Source organism: Ascidia mentula, chromosome 3 (genome assembly GCF_947561715.1).
Source record: "Ascidia mentula chromosome 3, kaAscMent1.1, whole genome shotgun sequence".
Lineage (NCBI taxonomy): Eukaryota > Metazoa > Chordata > Ascidiacea > Phlebobranchia > Ascidiidae > Ascidia > Ascidia mentula.
The window spans coordinates 14,176,229-14,181,331 of NC_138568.1; the positions used below are offsets into that span (position 1 = coordinate 14,176,229).

Genomic DNA, 5,103 nt, shown 5'->3' on the forward strand with positions numbered 1-5,103 from the left:
TCTAAAATAAAACCCTACACCATGTCAACATTTTTTTGTAGACAGAATTGACACACCCATTTGATGCTGCTTATTACTAATATCCAGTATGTGATTTAATGCATTTAAGACTAGAGCATCACAAACGTAAATTCCATAGTTTGCATGTTACAGTATCAATTATAACCGGATTTTCAGTGAGATTGTCTAAATCTTTAAGGTATTGTTACGTCACAGTCAAGTAGTGTGTTATGTTCCATTACCATTTCCTTCCAAGGAAAAAAAAACCTATGAGAACATTTGTAAATTAAAGATGGCGTTGGCAGATGTAAATGTACGCGAGCTTGCGCGATTAGGGGTTTTGCATGATTTAGAAAAGGAAATTTCATTTTGTAGAGAGCAGGGAATTTTATGCACCGAGGCTACATGCCCGCAATGTCATTCACAAATGCGGGAAGTTCAGTGGGAGCGTTGCAGTGATAGACGAATTTGGAGGTGTTGGTAAGTCTCGGCGATTTAGACATTGCGTGGCAATACCGAGGCGATTGCTAATTTCTGAAGGTGTTACTGATACACGGTAGGTTGTATTATTTCTCATTCCTTGACAGCACGAGTCCAATTATGAAGCAAAAAATACATAACTCAGTTTTCAAAAATCGCTTCATCTAACCTTAAAGCCGTCTTCAATTAAATCATACGGTGAGTTAAATTCTACTTTCGGTTTGAAATAAAAGATACATGTAACAGCTCTGTGCAACGGAATAATGCTGGCATTGTGATAACTATCTGGTAATATATGTGTATACATGTTGTCATTGGTTACTTACAGTTGCCAACAAGTTGCATACAAAGTATACTATCAAAAAGGCAAGTAAAGAAATAAGAAAAACTCTTGGATGTCCAAAGTACAGGTGTTTCACAGGAAGCAAGATGTTTTGTGAACATTGTAAAGAACAAGTTCACAACAAACATTGATTTGAGTAAAATGGTGAGTAGATGGTTTAGCTTTTTCATGCAAGAAAAATGGTGAAACATTGCAGTAAGCGTATTGGAGAATGTGCAAACATTCAGGCAAGTTCAATGTAAAAAAGAAGGCTTGTTTTTTTAAGAAGTAAAATGCAAAATTGCCGCAACTAACTTACACAAGATTGAGATTTTGCAAGTTTTGCCCCTCAACAAGCTGGTGGAACACACTTGGGCTCCTTCGTGGATGGCCCTTGTCAAAATTGGAAGAAGGCATTAGACAGTTTCAAAAATCATGCCCTGACATCCTACCACGGTTTTTCGGCAGCGAAAGCAGCTTCCTTTCTGGAAATGGGTGGCACATCTGTAAACGACTTGATGCGGCACCAGAAACATACTTTCTCGAGAAAATCTATGTTCCATTCATCAAGTCCATGCATGATGAACTTTGCGCAAGGTGTTCCTCTTCAGTTATTACCGTCGTAACATTTCATGGACTTTTTCCGTTTTTTTTTAGGTAAGTTACTCAAATCTGAATTTCATTGCTACCATTTTTCAGATAATCGTAATGAAGTGAACATCACGGAATTCATGGCAATGTATGGTCAACACCTTGGAAGCCCAGTCATTGTTCACGCTGAAGTCCAACTTTGGCACAGAAAATGGGAGGGGGTACAAAAAACTGAAAGGCCTGATACAGCACTTGGTGCTTATCTGAGTACAGACAGCTCTTAAGGTACAAAAACAAAGACAATTAACAAATAAAACACCAACACACATATAAACAAATGATTTACAGATAATATCGACTCTTCCTGTCACTACAGCAACAGCAGAGAGGTCATTTTTCAACTTACGTCGCAACAAAACCCAGTTGCGCAACACAATGGCTGAGGATCCCCTGAACGGGCTGGAATTACTTGCCGTGCACAGAGGCATTCCGGTGGGAACCGAAAGTGTCATTGGGGCTTTTGCGGAGGCAAAAGCACCGCGGTTAAACATTGTGCTATAGTCTGTTTCTGCCGAGGTTGACCGCTGTCCCTCATTGTTCGTGTTATATACACGCCCTGCCAGTAGTACCTGTCGAGGTTGACTGCTGTCCCTCATTGTACCTGTTACATTTTTACTGCAACAAAACTGGTTTCATAACCAAAACGTGGCCAGTGAAAAACACAACTTATGTGCCCTTAATTACCAAACATTGCAATGTGTTTCAAAACAATCACGCTTGTGCGTCAAAGCACCTGTCGTGCTACTTATCGTTTGTTTTCGCGAGAAAAAATGTTGACAATGCTTTTCCATTAAGCCATACTTAATGAGACTATTTACTGATTGGGGTCTTTTTGCTCAGAGAGATGGCGGGTACTTAGATCAAGTCCATAGAAACAAGGGAATATTGGTGCCAATGATGTTGACTATGGAGTAAATGGTAAACTTGTTGAGGGAGCTTGGCGACAAGAGGAAAATGCTTCCCAACATCCAAGATTTCACCACCATTCATTGTATGCAAGGCAAATAAGAGATTTGCCTATGCCGTAAGGATTGCTTGGCAGCACGACCCAGATTGCTTTTTTATGTTACAGTAAATGCATACTAAATGTTGGCATGTAGAAAAATGAAGATTGAAGAGGTATTTAAAGGATATGAAAGAACCCTGCAAATGAATAGAACAGAACACTGGCAGTAATATACTAAAGAAAGTGAACAGTGAAATGAAAAGAACAGTACCAATACTTGTGTTTCATGTAAATTACAGTCGAACATGTAAAAAAGAACTGAAAGCAGTTTGATACTTGCATATTTACAATTTATACAAAGCTATACAATCTCGCACTTTCCTGCATCTCAACTTAATAATCTGCCAGTACGTGAGTAATGGCTACAAAAGCTTTATGCATGTTATTTGGCATTGCATTTGATCTTTTAAGATGAAAGCCAAAGCTAAAATGCTGTTATACATTAGAAATAGTAAACGTTTCGAACACTAACTGCGTTCATTACAGTACTACAATGAGTGCATGCAAGAAAAGCGTCAGGATAATACAGGACTAAGCAGGCAGAAGGGAAACAGCAGCAGCACCAACGCGCAACAAGCCAGAGGCATGTCGCGTGACAACAACATGGGAGCACAGCAGCGACGTCATCGATGTGTCAGGCCGCTGTACGGACCTAGATGTTGAATAGGTAAAGCGGTTTTGAGCTATCATCCACGTTCAGAACTGGTTTGTGGTGTTGGATGTACAGTGTTTCCAGAATTAGTAATTTAGATTTTATATTACAGGTGTGTAAAACTTTGGGCAAATTGAATTTAACCTGATGATCCGAATTTTCCCACAGGTGGTTACTGACCTCGCTTTCAGCTTTCGTAGAAGGATGATGCTCCTGTTGCGTGTGGTCTCACCAATGTAAGTGGCCCCACAGGAGCAGGTGAGTTGGTACACAACATTACAGCGATGGAGAAGCTGTTGCTTGTCTTTAAAGTTGAAGAGTTTGGAGAGGGAAATGGTATCGTGGATCATGCGCAGTTTGATGGGAAGAAAGCTGCGTGTGTTAATGAATTGTCGTAATTCCTGACGTATGTAATAGTTTACAGGGCCAAGGAAGGGCAGTCGAAATACCAAGTACTTGGTTGGTGCTTGAGGAGGGGGGGTCGGTGGGCTCACGTTCACGGTAGCATACCGACAATTGAGGTAACGCCTAATGCAAGTGGAGATGAAATGGGATGGAAAGCCATTGTTAATGAGCATGCGAGAGATATTACAGTACTCAGCATGCAATCCTTGGTAAGTGGAGCAGATTTTGTACGCTCTATGTAAAAGGCAATTGACTAGGTTTCGTTTATAGATGAAAGGCACGAAACTAGACCATTTGGTGCTGCTGCTGTTTCCCTTCTGCCTGCTTAGTCCTTTATTACCCTGACGCTTTTCTTGCATGCACTCATTGTAGTACTGATGATGAACGCAGTTAGTGTTCGAAACGTTTACTATTACTAATGTATAACAGCATTTTAGCTTTGGCTTTCATCTTCAAAGTTATTAACTCCAAATATTTTGCACCCATTTCAGTTGTTCAGAAATCAAAGCATTGGTTGGTGCAGAGTTTCACCCGATTGTTCCTGTGCAAAATCATTGTAATTAAATGATTTTACATATCCTCTTGCTGGGTTTAAACACTATTACTGATAGATCCACACCCGCAGACTTTCTTCTCTTTTAACGACCGAGTAAACTTGCTGTTCACATGTAGTCTCGATGGTCGAGTGGCATCCTGCGTTTCCGTGCGTGCGATCGTCGAAGGCGAGACCAGTAGAGTCACGTGATGTTATTAATTAAATTATTCACTATCACGAAATATGGTTAGAATTATTAACAAAAAATATTTATTAAAATGTTAGAATCGCCTGGGCGGCATAGCAACCTCGTTGGAAAGCCTCTTGCGTATTTCAAAAGATTACTGAACGAACTGAAATGCTAAAGATGACAACGACTGATAAAGCCCTTCTTACATCTTCTTATAATACAATAGCAGAAGATTTAGTGAAACCTTGCATGATTGCAGCTGCTACATAGGTTTTGAGTCCGGGAGCAGCTAAAAAACTTCAAGCCATTCCACTTTCAAATGACACGGTTAAAAGAAAAATAATGGATATGGCAGTTGATGTTGAACAAGCAAAGGAATCAAAATATTTCGCTATACAACTTCGCGAATCTACAGACTTGAGCAATTGTGCTTTTCTTAATTGCTTTGTTCGGTATGAGAATGAATGAAGTATCATTGAAGAATTTTATTGTTGTCTCCAACTACCTGGACGGATTTCGGTCTCTCAATAACTATGTGCAAGAGCAAGGTTTAGATTGGGGGAAATGTGTCTGTGTTTGTGACTGGATGTCATTCGGGTGTAACTGTGAAAATTAGAGAAGTGGCAAACAAAGATTTGCTGATCACACACTGCGTTTTTATCTGCCAAAAAACCGTCTCCTAAATTGAACGGCGCAGTGAAGATCATAAATGTTATACGTGGCCGAGGATTGCACTTCAGGCTCTAGGTTCGCGACATAAATATCTGTTACTTCATTCAGAAGTAAGGTGGCTCTCGAGAGAATGAGTTCTCGATGGCTCACTTGAGTTGAGAGAAGAAGCCTAGCAACTTTTACGTGAAAT

General features: G+C 40.0%; 1 pseudogene; it reads right to left on the minus strand.

Moving 5' to 3' along the window:
- Window positions 1-3,111: 3,111 nt before the first annotated feature.
- LOC145895694 (uncharacterized) lies at window positions 3,112-3,875 on the minus strand (annotated as a pseudogene).
- Window positions 3,876-5,103: the final 1,228 nt, after the last annotated feature.